The following is a 15,476-nucleotide window of genomic DNA, read 5'->3' as shown; positions in this document are numbered from 1 at the left end:
CTTGTACTGAGAGGGAAATTCATTGCCTTAAGTGCCTGTATTTAAAAACAAGAAAGTGCAGAATCGAGGACTTAACAGCAAACCTGGAGGAACTTGAGAAAGGACAGCAAACTAATCAAAAAGCAAATGGGAGAAGAGAAGTAACAGTCACAAAGACTGAAGCATTGGCCACTGGAATTGAAACAAGAGTGTAGACGTGGACCACCAAATCTATGGTCAACTGACTTTTGGCACCCAAATCCTCTGAACTGGGTCAAAATAGTCTTTTCAATAATTGGGCGTGGAAGAACTGCATATCAATAGCCAAGAGAATGAAACAGGACCCCTATCTTATACCCTACACAAAAATTAATTCAACGTGGATCAAACTAAATGTGAAATTAAATGTAAGAACTAGCAACATAAAGCTTCTAGAAGAAAATGTAGGGAAACATCTTCAAGACCCAGTAATAGGATGAAGCTTCCTAAACTTTACACCCAAAGCACAAACAATGAAAGAAAAAATAGATGCATTGGAACTCCTCAAAATCAAATGCTTCTGCACCTCAAAAGACTCTGTCCAAAAGGTGAAGAGACAGACAAATCAATGAAAGAAAATATTTGGAAATCACATATTGGATAAATGTTTGATTTCATGTATATATAAAGAAATCATACAATTCAACAACAAAAGAAATAACAACCCAATTTTAAAATGGGCTAAAGATATGAATAGGCATTTTTCTGAAGAGCAAATATAGATGGCTCAAAGGCACATGAAGAAATGCTGATATTTACTAGCTCTAAGGGAAATGCACATCAAGTATCTCTTTTGAGATATACAATGAGATACCACCTCACACGTCTAAGAATGGCTGCTATTACACAAACAGGAAAGTATACATGTTGGAGAGGATGTGGAGATACTGGGACACTTATGCACTACTGGTGGGAATGTATAATGGTGCAGCCACTATGGAAGACTGTTTGGAAGTTCCTTAGGAAACTAAATATCGAGTTACATGATGACCCAGCAAAGCGGAGAGCAATGACACAATTAGACATTTGCACATTGACACTGATATTCATAGCAACATTATTCACAATCACCAAAAGATGGAAACAAACCAAATGCCCATCAACAGATGGATCAACAGTGGATAAATAAAACATGGTATCCACATTTGATGGAATATTATGCAACAGTAAAGGTGATAACCCAGGATACTTAACTGGGGAAATTTCCAAACTAAATGTACAAAATGCAATCTGTCTAAACCCTACAGGTAATGGCAAAATGCAAGAGGAAAGAGATAAGTTGAAAAATGATCTTTGTGTACAAAGAAAACAGAAACTGATGGTCTGAAAAATACAGGGCTTCCAGAAAGACAGACCCCAAAACAGTGCCTGTTCTGAATAAATAACTAAATAAATCACGTGTTCTGAGTTTCCCAGGCCCAGAACCAGATGAGAGTTTTTATCGGACAGACCATGCCTGTAACTGAATTTGATGAGATTTTATACTAGTTTTAACATTGTATTGTATTTGTATTGTTACTTGTCATGGTCAGGATCATGTGTCAACTTGGCCAGGTGGTGGTACCTGTTTGTCTGGTTGGGCAGGTGCTGGCCTGTCCCTTGCTATGAGGACATTTCATAGAATTAAATTATGAGCATGCAACTACATCCACAGCTGATTCCATTTGTAATAAGTCAAGGGGAATGTCTCCTTTAATGAGTCATGTTTAATCTAATTACTGAAAGCTTTTAGGAGGATTCAGAAGAGACAGACTCTCTTCCTGCTTTGGCTGGCGAGACTCTCCTGTGGAGTTCATCCAGACCCTCCATCAGAATTGTCAGCTTCGCAGCCTGCCCTACAGATTTTGGACTCTACATTCCCACATATACGTGAGACACTTTTGTAAATTTTAGATTTATGAATATTTGCTGTTGCTTCAGTTTCTCTCGAGAATTCTAATACATTACTGAAATGGTTTAAAAACTTGTGATATTGTGATGAAAGAATGTATTTTGTGTATGGGAAAATATGTCTTTTTTGGTGTCCAGGGGGTAGAATGTCCTGGTTTAAAAGGATTTATGTGCCCGAGAAAAGAAATACTTTAATCCTATTGCAATCTTGTAGGAGTAACCTTCTCTTTAAATCCCTATTCAATAATGTATGTTGGAAACTTGATTAGATTAACTCCAGAGAGATGTGACTGGCCTAATTGTGGGTATTAACTTTATATTTTATCTTTTTCACCTTTATTTTTTGACATGGGCAGCCTCTGGAAATTGAACACAGGTCTATGGCATGGCAGGCAAGAATTCTGCCACTGAACCACCATTGCACTGCCCTGTGGGTGTTAACTTTTGAATGGAGGGAGATGTGACTTCACTCATTCTGTGTGGGTGTTGATTAATTTGGACCCACCAGAATGCTTTGAAAGAGAAAACATTTTGGAGACAGTCCCTTTTCAGGATGACAAGATAGCCACAAGGACTACCACAGCTCATGCAACCAGAGACCTTTGGAGCTGAAGAATGAAAATATCCCCAGGGGAGCTTCATGAAATAAGAAGCCTAGAGAGGAAGCTAGCAAGCATCACTATGTTCACCATATACCTTCGCAGTTGAGAGAGAAATCCTGAACTTCATCAGCCTTTCTTGAGTGAAGGCAACCTCTTGATGCTGCCTCAATTTGGATACTTTTATAAACTTCCTTCAGTTGGGACATTTTCATGGCCTTAGAACTGTAAACTTGCAACTTATTTCCCCTTTTTAAAGCCATTCTGTTTTTAGTATATGACATTCCAACAGCTTGCAAATTAGAACTGTCCCATTTGTGAGGATTTAATCAAACTCAGAACCACTCAGCAAGTTCAGAAAAAGCAAGGATTGCAGATGAAATTATCCAGAAAGGATTCATGGAAAGTCCAATTTACTGACTGGCAATGTCCCAATATACTAAATAGAAAATAATGAAAGTATTGTGGGATCTGTATAAGCAGAACCACTGCCAATCTGGATTAAAAGGGACAGAAAATGGACAAATTGTAGGAAAAATGATTTCATAGGAAGAACTATGGAAGCTAAGACTGAAAACAAGAAACCTTGGTCCAGGAAAACAAACCCTCCTAAGCACTTAGAGTGGCTGAGATTTCCCTGAAGGCAGTGGGTAGGCGTTTCAGTGTCCCAGACCTGAGAGTGGGTGGAGCACACTCTTTGGGGATTGAGGAGATGCTTGCTGCTGCCCCATTCTTCCGGAGAATTTGCACATGTGACCCAGAGGTCACAGAGTTTCCTGCTGCTCCACTGATGCTTGGAGAGGGTGGAACAAAGAAAGACGTACTCTACCCACTGCCCCCCACACCCTAATTTGCAGCCCTCACCCCAGCATTTGGAGAGAACAGCACCACTGTATAGACCCATGGAAAGAGTTGGACTGCCCCTTTCTAAAGCCCCAAGGATGAATGACTTGCAGACTTTGAAATTTAATGGATTTTGCCCTGTAGGTTTTCAGAACTGCTTGGGTCTTGCGACCCCTGTATTCCTTCCAATTTATCCCTATGGAAATGGAAACATTTCTCCTATGACTGTCGCCCTCATGTATACTGGTAGCAGATAACTTGTTTTGATTTCCCAGGACAATAGCCAGAGGAGAATTTGCATTACCATACCTGTAACTGACCTTGATGAGATTTTGTACCATTTATGACTCTTATTTATATTGTTACTGAAACAGTTTAGGGCTTTTATACTCTTGCATTATATTTTTTATCTGGAAAGTACATGTCTTTTCTGGGGCCCAGGGGTAGAATGTGCCAGTTGGAAACTATTATGTACCCAAGAAAAAGCATGTTTTAATCCTCATCCAATCTTGTGGGACTAGAAACTTTTTTAGGGTTTGAAACTTTGATTGGATTACTTCCACACATATGTGACATGAAGGCCCACAGATGCTCAAAGAGGAAACCACTAGCATGAAAAGCTACAAGCAGTGGAACTGGGAACAAGGACCAACCATATGACTTCCCACGTTGCAGACATCATATGGGATGTTTTTGAACAAGGTATCATTCCCTGGATGCCTTCGTTTGGACATTTTTATGGCTTTGTAGCTGTAACTTTGTGATGTAATACATTCTCTTTATAAAAGCCATTTCATTTCTGGTATATTGCATTCTGGCAAAGTTAGCAAGCCAACAGACACTCCCCCCAACATTATTTATTTTTCTCCTTATTTTTTGACTCTTCTTTCCAATATTGGATGAGGGTAAAGTCAACCACAAGGTTTTCACAATCATACGGTGACACTGTAAAACTATATCGTTGTACAATTGTCTTCAAGAATGAAGGCTACTTCTAATATACTAAAAAAGTAAAAAGGGATATCTATGTAATGCAATTGAATAACCTACAAAATGACCTCTCAAATCTATTTGAAATCTCTAGGCCACTAAAACTTTATTTTGTTTCATTCTCTGCTGCCTTTTGGTAAAGGTGGCTTCCTCAATCACATGATACCAGGTCCAGATTCTTCCCCAGAAGTCATGTCCCATATTGCCAGAGAGATATACACCCCTGGGAGTCATGTCCCACATAGCGGGGGATGCAGTGAATTTATCTGCTGAGTTGGCTTAGAGAGAGAGGCCATTTCTGAGCAACAAAAGAGGTTCTCTCAGGGTGACTCAGGCATTTAAAATATCTTAATTTCCCATTTGAATAAAACAAGACCTTAAAAATGTGTTAAATCTAAACACCTCTCCGAAAGCAGGAATTTACCACATTTGTGTATTATCAGATGTTTCTTTATATTGGAAAATCTCTGAAATCAGAATATTTTATACTTAATGATATACAACCATTTAATTGGCAACATTATTTCCTTTCTTAGAGGTAAATAACATAAATGTGCATGTTATAATTGATAACATCTTAAAATCTATGAAATATGATATTTCTCTGCCTATAATGGACTGAATTGTGACACCACCCAGCCCCAATAACAACCGTTCATTGATGGCAGTAGTGTAGTAACAAAACAGGAGGCCTAATCTCAGAATCCTCATGCAATGGTATTTCATAGAGAAGAAGTATAAACATCTATAATCCAAATTATGTTTAAATATAAATAAATTTATTTTTTGCACGTGTATGAGTTCATTAGCTATATAAGTCAAGAAATGCGCCAATGGCTGTTAAAGCAGCTTCAGCCTTGCACACTTCCCTGCTGGGGTGAGCACCACCGCAAAGATGAAGCTAGCTAACTTGTGCTGGCTGAGCTCCACTGTCCTGGCTGCTCATAGTTTTTTGGTTGTGGCAAATAATGAAACAGAAGAAATTGAAGATGAAACAGTGAAGGACGTCTGCCCAATGAGATTGGAAAGCACAGGGAGATGCGAGGAGGGCGGAGAATGCCCCTACCAGGTAAGCTTGCCCACCCTGACTCTTCAGCTCCCGAAAGAGTTCAGCAAGATTGAGGAAGTGTTCAAAGAAGTCCAGAACCTCAAGGAAATTGTAAGTAACCTGAAGAAATCTTGCCAAGACTGCAAACTGCAGGCTGATGACAACAGAGACCCGGGCAGAATTGAGCTGCTGGTACCCAGGACAGGGGGCCCAGGAGAGGCTGGTGACAACAGAGTGAGAGAATTAGAGAGCGAGGTTAACAAGCTGTCCTCTGACCTAAAGAATGCCAAAGAGGAGATCAAAGGACTTAACGGTCGCTTGGAGAAACTGAATCTTGTCAATATGAATAACATAGAAAATTATGTTGACAGCAAAGTGGCAAATCTAACATTCGTTGTCAATAGTTTGGATGGCAAATGTTCATCGAAGTGCACCAGCCAAGAACAAATACAATCACGTCCAGTTCACCATCTAATATATAAAGATTGCTCTGACTACTACGCAATAAGCAAAAGAAGCAGTGAGACCTACAGAATTACACCTGACCCCAAAAATAGTAGCTTTGAAGTTTACTGTGACATGGAGACTATGGGGGGAGGCTGGACAGTACTGCAGGCACGCCTCGATGGAAGCACCAACTTCAACAAAACATGGCAAGACTACAAAGTAGGTTTTGGAAACCTCAGAAGAGAATTTTGGCTGGAGAATGATAAAATCCATCTTCTGACCAAGAGTAAGGAAATGATTCTGAGAATAGATCTTGAAGACTTTAATGGTGTCAGACTATATGCCTTGTATGATCAGTTTTATGTAGCTAATGAGTTTCTCTAATACCGTTTACATGTTGGCAACTATAATGGCACGGCTGGAGATGCCTTACATTTCAGTAAACATTACAACCATGAACTGAAGTTTTTCACCACCCCAGACAGAGACAATGATCGATATCCCTCTGGGAACTGCGGGCTCTACTACAGTTCAGGCTGGTGGTTTGATGCATGTCTTTCTGCAAACTTAAATGGCAAATATTATCACCAGAAATACAGAGGTGTCCGTAATGGGATTTTCTGGGGCACCTGGCCTGGTATGAGTGAAACTCAACCTGGTGGCTACAAGTCCTCTTTCAAAGAGGCCAAAATGATGATTAGACCCAAGCACTTTAAGCCATAAATCACTATGCTCAGTCCTCCAGGTGTTGTACATTACCTCTGAGGGCCATTATTTCCTTCATTACTTTGAATTAGGCCTTGTTTTTATATTCTCTGTCCCAAGCTCAAAAATACATTTGTGAATGGTAGGTTCTGATACTACACAGCATTTAAAATACAGCTGAAAAATACACACTTTTTAAAGGAGTGCTTGCTAGTATGCTGTTATCCAAATGAACACCTGTAAGTAATTGGGAATATTGAGATAAATTCAATTTGCAATGCTTTTTATTGAAAGGTTTTCTAGGACTTGTATGACTTTTTATTCAACAGGCTAGGTTTTATAAAAGTAACCCTTTTCTCTTGGCTTGTCTTAAGCACATCTGAAGGTATATCAACCTTCATAGGATATAAACAGTGATTTGGGTACCTATTTGTCTCTACCATAGTCCCCATTCTGAGATGACTTTACTCAATTTAAGACATTACTTTCGGTCAGGAAGCCCCTCTACCATTTTAGTCCCCAGGTAAAGGGAAATGATATATATAAACATGTTTATGTAATATTCATGAAATACAAAATATTTGTCACAAAATATTTTAAAATATGATTGTGTAATATCACTCCACAATGCATTCAGGAAATAATGAAATCTTTAAAGATCATGGTTTAAAAGAAATTCATTCACAGTTTAAGTTTTTAAATGTTTGTGGTGAAACCTGCTTTAACATAAATATTATCTTTCTCTGCTCTGTATGAACAATAACTTTTGGTTTTAAATGACTCTACTGTGCTAGACTACTGATCAGCTTTTTTGGGGGAGGTAGTGAAGGAAGCATTTAATTATAGACTATAAAACTCTGAAGGCTAGTTTTATACCATAAAGCAATAATTGAATATCATTAAGTGATTCACTTCATAAATATTTAGATTTTTTTAGGACAAATATATAAATTTATTCATTAAAAACATGAAATTGAAATATATAGAACATACATATTTCAACTCTAGCTAGTGTATTGCTTATTTTACTAACAAAAAAATATATAGGTGTTGGTTTTTAACATAAAAGTATCTGGCATTTTTATTATTCATTAACTAGCTTTGGAATACAAGTATAAAAGTAAAAACTTTATTAAAATATATTTAATTTCATCATTGTAAAAAGGGATTATTTCAGAAAGAGCAATATTCTGTTGTAAAAAAGTGCTGTAGAGTAAGATTTAAAATAATACACTGAATTACATATGAGTCATAGAAATACATTCAGTCTTTAAGTTCTCTGCTCACGTTTTCAAAATACAACACAAAGCTGTGTCTTCACCCATTATTTGAAAATGACTAAAGAGTTTAGTTCCTTCAGGAAACAAGTTAATTTTTCAAATGTTAGGAACTTATAGAAAGTTTTAATAAAGAAGAACCAAGATATTCTTTTAAAATTGTATCAAATATAAAGTTTTCAGGAAAACATGATAAAAACAAAATTAATATGAATAACATTAAAATGTTAAAGCAAGAGAAATACAAATAAAATTAAATGATAGCCAAAAGGTAAAATGTACATTGCAAAGGCTGACTGTCTACTTAGTAGAATCCAAATGTAAATGTCATTATTGAGTTAATTCTATTTTTCTTTTGCCATTTTGTTTTTCAAAAAGTCTAAGAGATTTTTATATGTTTATTCTGGAATAAACTTCCTTAGTACGCTTCTACAAAATTTCAACAAAAGAAAATACAGTATAGATTAATTAACAGAAACAAACTAAAAATATAAATATACTAAGAAGTCAGTAAGCCCTTTAGACTCTTTGAAAGTGTAAAACAGAACCTCAGTTCAAGTGCTGTGAACCGTGAGGGACTGGCTGATGCAGAGGTGAGTCAAACAAGAGCATCACCTTGGACTCCTGAGCCCTCAGTGCTGTCCCCTCCTCCCCGACTGGGGTCCTGATGATGCAGGGCTTGCCCTGAACCTCTCCAGCCTCCCTGGGCTGCATGTGGAACGGTGAGGGCAAAAGGACCTCTTGGAGAAAATAGGATTTTGTGCTCTCTTTCCCGCAATTTTTGCCAGTTCTGCTCATTTTCCTGTCTGAGCTCAATAAAAGCTTTCTTTCTGCAGCCAGAGCTGCCAGGCAATTTTCTAGAGAGTTTCTTTCATGGTGTCTCATCCATCTCTGATAGTAAGAAGCTGTACTCTCCATTTCCTTCTCCAGCTCTTCAGCCATCCTTCCGTAAGTGCCAGCTTGCTGCTCTAGATATCGTATGCTTTCATACACCTCAGTAATTTCGTTCTCCATACCCAAGCAGACGCTTTCTGCTGGACTGATTCCTGGTAAAGTTGACGTACTTCAGGAAAGATTCGCAGTGTGTGCTGAAGCTTTTCAATCGTGTTTTCTAACTGTTCGTTATTTTGCTGTAGAAGCCGTTGCTCATTTTCTAGATGTTTAATTCGACTTGTAAGTTCTTCATTGATGTGATTTTGCTTATGAAAGTCTTTAGGCATCCTCTGCCGTTCCTTTTCCAGTCTGTCTAAAGCAGTACTGGAACGTACACAATCATTGAGTTTTGTCAAATCCACTTTTGTCTGACACTGCAGGCCTCCATTCATTGAGCTACTCTTTTCGTCTAATTCCAAGCTGACAGCATCTTTGTAAACTTCTCCAGAGACGGCAGGCTCACTGATCACTTTGAGGAGATTTTGACTCAGAGATTTTAACTGGTTGTCTTGATCCCTGACAACCTGTTCTCTCTGTATGCTGGAATGTTGAAGATTTTTTTCTTGTTCCTTTACTTCCTTAATGCTTTCATACCATACAGCATCTTCTATGGCATGCAGGTTTCGGGTGCCCTGAAGGTGGGCATTTTCATCCAAATTCTTTAGGATTTCTTCCTGGCATCTTTCTCTGTTCTGCTGAGATGACGTTACTATGTCCTTGGCAGGAGTCTCATTCCATGGGGGGTATTTGAATGTCTCATAGAGTGACTGTTTCTGTCCCTGACGATGAGCCCGAATCACTCTGCTGAAAGAAAATCTTGGGGCCTCACATATCAGTAGGTTTTCAAAACTTTTGACTAAACCTTCACTTGGCAAGAGGAACCAGTTTGTATCCTTGTGAAATGTTACCAGACACAGTCGCAGAAGGCCCTGTTTTGCCCCCTTTCCTCTTTTTCAGTTAGCCCAATAGGCGACTTCCGCCTTGATCGGTTTCGCCTGAGCTGGGGGCCTACTTCTAGTAGTCAGAACTTGTCCATTAACGCCACTATTGGTGTTTGGTTGAGCTCAGTCCCCACTACTGTTGGAGACGCTTTCCTTTCCCTCAGGGTAGCCACCTGTCGGGGGGGGGGACGCTGGTCACCGGCCGCAGCGGCTTGGGGTATTCGCTGATCGGAGACTCCCAGCCGGTCCGGGAAGGAGGGAGGGAGGGGCGCCGGCCGCCTGCCGCCGCGGCCCGGGGAAGCGTGCGCCGCTCGGGGAGCTCACCGCACCAGAGCCTCGGAGCGGGTCCAGTCAGTCCAGGCTGGGGTACACCGTGTGCCCGGTCTCCGTCGTGGCTCCGGGAGTTGTTCTGCACTGTTCCTGGTTATTGAGTAGTTGTCCTGGAGGAGGAACTAAGGCACGCGCACCTTACTAAGCCGCCATCCTGGCCCCCCTCCTACATCCTTTAAATCTTACCTCACACATATAAGTACAAAATTGAAAGTTGCACAAATATTTTACCCATTAATATCAAATTTCTCTAATTGTGAAAGTAACTGTGGGACAATTAATAGGTTTAACACGCAATACTTTATCATACTACGGGATACAATAAAAGGTTATGAGTATATTCCTAAAATAGTATATATATGATATATACATTCTGGAAAAAATATGTTTATTCTGGAATAAACTTCCTTAGGACGCTTCTACAAAATTTCAACAAAAGAAAATACAGTATAGATTAATTAACAGAAACAAACAAAATATAAATATACTAAGAAGTCAGTAAGCCCTTTACACTCTTTGAAAGTGTAAAACAGAACCTCAGTTCAAGTGCTGTGAACCGTGAGGGACTGGCTGATGCAGAGGTGAGTCAAACAAGAGCATCACCTTGGCCTCCTGAGCCCTCAGTGCTGTCCCCTCCTCCCCGACTGGGGTCCTGATGATGCAGGGCTTGCCCTGAACCTCTCCAGCCTCCCTGGGCTGCATGTGGAATGGTGAGGGCAAAAGGACCTCTTGGAGAAAATAGGATTTTGTGCTCTCTTTCCCGCAATTTTTGCCAGTTCTGCTCATTTTCCTGTCTGAGCTCAATAAAAGCTTTCTTTCTGCAGCCAGAGCTGCCAGGCAATTTTCTAGAGAGTTTCTTTCATGGTGTCTCATCCATCTCTGATAGTAAGAAGCTGTACTCTCCATTTCCTTCTCCAGCTCTTCAGCCATCCTTCCGTAAGTGCCAGCTTGCTGCTCTAGATATCGTATGCTTTCATACACCTCAGTAATTTCGTTCTCCATACCCAAGCAGACGCTTTCTGCTGGACTGATTCCTGGTAAAGTTGACGTACTTCAGGAAAGATTCGCAGTGTGTGCTGAAGCTTTTCAATCGTGTTTTCTAACTGTTCGTTATTTTGCTGTAGAAGCCGTTGCTCATTTTCTAGATGTTTAATCCGACTTGTAAGTTCTTCATTGATGTGATTTTGCTTATGAAAGTCTTTAGGCATCCTCTGCCGTTCCTTTTCCAGTCTGTCTAAAGCAGTACTGGAACGTACACAATCATTGAGTTTTGTCAAATCCACTTTTGTCTGACACTGCAGGCCTCCATTCATTGAGCTACTCTTTTCGTCTAATTCCAAGCTGACAGCATCTTTGTAAACTTCTCCAGAGACGGCAGGCTCACTGATCACTTTGAGGAGATTTTGACTCAGAGATTTTAACTGGTTGTCTTGATCCCTGACAACCTGTTCTCTCTGTATGCTGGAATGTTGAAGATTTTTTTCTTGTTCCTTTACTTCCTTAATGCTTTCATACCATACAGCATCTTCTATGGCATGCAGGTTTCGGGTGCCCTGAAGGTGGGCATTTTCATCCAAATTCTTTAGGATTTCTTCCTGGCATCTTTCTCTGTTCTGCTGAGATGACGTTACTATGTCCTTGGCAGGAGTCTCATTCCATGGGGGGTATTTGAATGTCTCATAGAGTGACTGTTTCTGTCCCTGACGATGAGCCCGAATCACTCTGCTGAAAGAAAATCTTGGGGCCTCACATATCAGTAGGTTTTCAAAACTTTTGACTAAACCTTCACTTGGCAAGAGGAACCAGTTTGTATCCTTGTGAAATGTTACCAGACACAGTCGCAGAAGGCCCTGTTTCGCCCCCTTTCCTCTTTTTCAGTTAGCCCAATAGGCGACTTCCGCCTTGATCGGTTTCGCCTGAGCTGGGGGCCTACTTCTAGTAGTCAGAACTTGTCCATTAACGCCACTATTGGTGTTTGGTTGAGCTCAGTCCCCACTACTGTTGGAGACGCTTTCCTTTCCCTCAGGGTAGCCACCTGTCGGGGGGGGACGCTGGTCACCGGCCGCAGCGGCTTGGGGTATTCGCTGATCGGAGACTCCCAGCCGGTCCGGGAAGGAGGGAGGGAGGGGCGCCGGCCGCCTGCCGCCGCGGCCCGGGGAAGCGTGCGCCGCTCGGGGAGCTCACCGCAGCAGAGCCTCGGAGCGGGTCCAGTCAGTCCAGGCTGGGGTACACCGTGTGCCCGGTCTCCGTCGTGGCTCCGGGAGTTGTTCTGCACTGTTTCTGGTTATTGAGTAGTTGTTCTGGAGGAGGAACTAAGGCACGCGCACCTTACTAAGCCGCCATCCTGGCCCCCCTCCTACATCCTTTAAATCTTACCTCACACATATAAGTACAAAATTGAAAGTTGCGCAAATATTTTACCCATTAATATCAAATTTCTCTAATTGTGAAAGTAACTGTGGGACAATTAATAGGTTTAACACGCAATACTTTATCATACCACGGGATACAATAAAAGGTTATGAGTATATTCCTAAAATAGTATATATATGATATATACATTCTGGAAAAAATATGTTTATTCTGGAATAAACTTCCTTAGTACGCTTCTACAAAATGTCAACAAAAGAAAATACAGTATAGATTAATTAACAGAAACAAACTAAAAATATAAATATACTAAGAAGTCAGTAAGCCCTTTAGACTCTTTGAAAGTGTAAAACAGAACCTCAGTTCAAGTGCTGTGAACCGTGAGGGACTGGCTGATGCAGAGGTGAGTCAAACAAGAGCATCACCTTGGACTCCTGAGCCCTCAGTGCTGTCCCCTCCTCCCCGACTGGGGTCCTGATGATGCAGGGCTTGCCCTGAACCTCTCCAGCCTCCCTGGGCTGCATGTGGAACGGTGAGGGCAAAAGGACCTCTTGGAGAAAATAGGATTTTGTGCTCTCTTTCCCGCAATTTTTGCCAGTTCTGCTCATTTTCCTGTCTGAGCTCAATAAAAGCTTTCTTTCTGCAGCCAGAGCTGCCAGGCAATTTTCTAGAGAGTTTCTTTCATGGTGTCTCATCCATCTCTGATAGTAAGAAGCTGTACTCTCCATTTCCTTCTCCAGCTCTTCAGCCATCCTTCCGTAAGTGCCAGCTTGCTGCTCTAGATATCGTATGCTTTCATACACCTCAGTAATTTCGTTCTCCATACCCAAGCAGACGCTTTCTGCTGGACTGATTCCTGGTAAAGTTGACGTACTTCAGGAAAGATTCGCAGTGTGTGCTGAAGCTTTTCAATCGTGTTTTCTAACTGTTCGTTATTTTGCTGTAGAAGCCGTTGCTCATTTTCTAGATGTTTAATTCGACTTGTAAGTTCTTCATTGATGTGATTTTGCTTATGAACGTCTTTAGGCATCCTCTGCCGTTCCTTTTCCAGTCTGTCTAAAGCAGTACTGGAACGTACACAATCATTGAGTTTTGTCAAATCCACTTTTGTCTGACACTGCAGGCCTCCATTCATTGAGCTACTCTTTTCGTCTAATTCCAAGCTGACAGCATCTTTGTAAACTTCTCCAGAGACGGCAGGCTCACTGATCACTTTGAGGAGATTTTGACTCAGAGATTTTAACTGGTTGTCTTGATCCCTGACAACCTGTTCTCTCTGTATGCTGGAATGTTGAAGATTTTTTTCTTGTTCCTTTACTTCCTTAATGCTTTCATACCATACAGCATCTTCTATGGCATGCAGGTTTCGGGTGCCCTGAAGGTGGGCATTTTCATCCAAATTCTTTAGGATTTCTTCCTGGCATCTTTCTCTGTTCTGCTGAGATGACGTTACTATGTCCTTGGCAGGAGTCTCATTCCATGGGGGGTATTTGAATGTCTCATAGAGTGACTGTTTCTGTCCCTGACGATGAGCCCGAATCACTCTGCTGAAAGAAAATCTTGGGGCCTCACATATCAGTAGGTTTTCAAAACTTTTGACTAAACCTTCACTTGGCAAGAGGAACCAGTTTGTATCCTTGTGAAATGTTACCAGACACAGTCGCAGAAGGCCCTGTTTCGCCCCCTTTCCTCTTTTTCAGTTAGCCCAATAGGCGACTTCCGCCTTGATCGGTTTCGCCTGAGCTGGGGGCCTACTTCTAGTAGTCAGAACTTGTCCATTAACGCCACTATTGGTGTTTGGTTGAGCTCAGTCCCCACTACTGTTGGAGACGCTTTCCTTTCCCTCAGGGTAGCCACCTGTCGGGGGGGGGACGCTGGTCACCGGCCGCAGCGGCTTGGGGTATTCGCTGATCGGAGACTCCCAGCCGGTCCGGGAAGGAGGGAGGGAGGGGCGCCGGCCGCCTGCCGCCGCGGCCCGGGGAAGCGTGCGCCGCTCGGGGAGCTCACCGCAGCAGAGCCTCGGAGCGGGTCCAGTCAGTCCAGGCTGGGGTACACCGTGTGCCCGGTCTCCGTCGTGGCTCCGGGAGTTGTTCTGCACTGTTTCTGGTTATTGAGTAGTTGTTCTGGAGGAGGAACTAAGGCACGCGCACCTTACTAAGCCGCCATCCTGGCCCCCCTCCTACATCCTTTAAATCTTACCTCACACATATAAGTACAAAATTGAAAGTTGCGCAAATATTTTACCCATTAATATCAAATTTCTCTAATTGTGAAAGTAACTGTGGGACAATTAATAGGTTTAACACGCAATACTTTATCATACCACGGGATACAATAAAAGGTTATGAGTATATTCCTAAAATAGTATATATATGATATATACATTCTGGAAAAAATATGTTTATTCTGGAATAAACTTCCTTAGTACGCTTCTACAAAATTTCAACAAAAGAAAATACAGTATAGATTAATTAACAGAAACAAACTAAAAATATAAATATACTAAGAAGTCAGTAAGCCCTTTACACTCTTTGAAAGTGTAAAACAGAACCTCAGTTCAAGTGCTGTGAACCGTGAGGGACTGGCTGATGCAGAGGTGAGTCAAACAAGAGCATCACCTTGGACTCCTGAGCCCTCAGTGCTGTCCCCTCCTCCCCGACTGGGGTCCTGATGATGCAGGGCTTGCCCTGAACCTCTCCAGCCTCCCTGGGCTGCATGTGGAACGGTGAGGGCAAAAGGACCTCTTGGAGAAAATAGGATTTTGTGCTCTCTTTCCCGCAATTTTTGCCAGTTCTGCTCATTTTCCTGTCTGAGCTCAATAAAAGCTTTCTTTCTGCAGCCAGAGCTGCCAGGCAATTTTCTAGAGAGTTTCTTTCATGGTGTCTCATCCATCTCTGATAGTAAGAAGCTGTACTCTCCATTTCCTTCTCCAGCTCTTCAGCCATCCTTCCGTAAGTGCCAGCTTGCTGCTCTAGATATCGTATGCTTTCATACACCTCAGTAATTTCGTTCTCCATACCCAAGCAGACGCTTTCTGCTGGACTGATTCCTGGTAAAGTTGACGTACTTCAGGAAAGATTCGCAG

General features: G+C 41.5%; 1 pseudogene across 1 annotated transcript; it reads left to right on the top strand.

The window, feature by feature from the left end:
• The first annotated feature begins 6 nt into the window (after positions 1 to 6).
• On the top strand, positions 7 to 9,991 carry LOC143673235 (fibroleukin pseudogene; annotated as a pseudogene). Its single transcript, XR_013170270.1, has 2 exons — positions 7 to 1,887; positions 2,265 to 9,991. The product of XR_013170270.1 is annotated as a fibroleukin pseudogene (transcript).
• The last annotated feature ends 5,485 nt before the right edge of the window (positions 9,992 to 15,476 follow it).

Source organism: Tamandua tetradactyla, unplaced genomic scaffold, assembly GCF_023851605.1.
Source record: "Tamandua tetradactyla isolate mTamTet1 unplaced genomic scaffold, mTamTet1.pri scaffold_226_ctg1, whole genome shotgun sequence".
Taxonomy (NCBI): domain Eukaryota; kingdom Metazoa; phylum Chordata; class Mammalia; order Pilosa; family Myrmecophagidae; genus Tamandua; species Tamandua tetradactyla.
The sequence above is the reverse complement of the archived record's forward strand: the minus strand, read 5'-3'. Positions and strand labels throughout refer to the sequence as shown.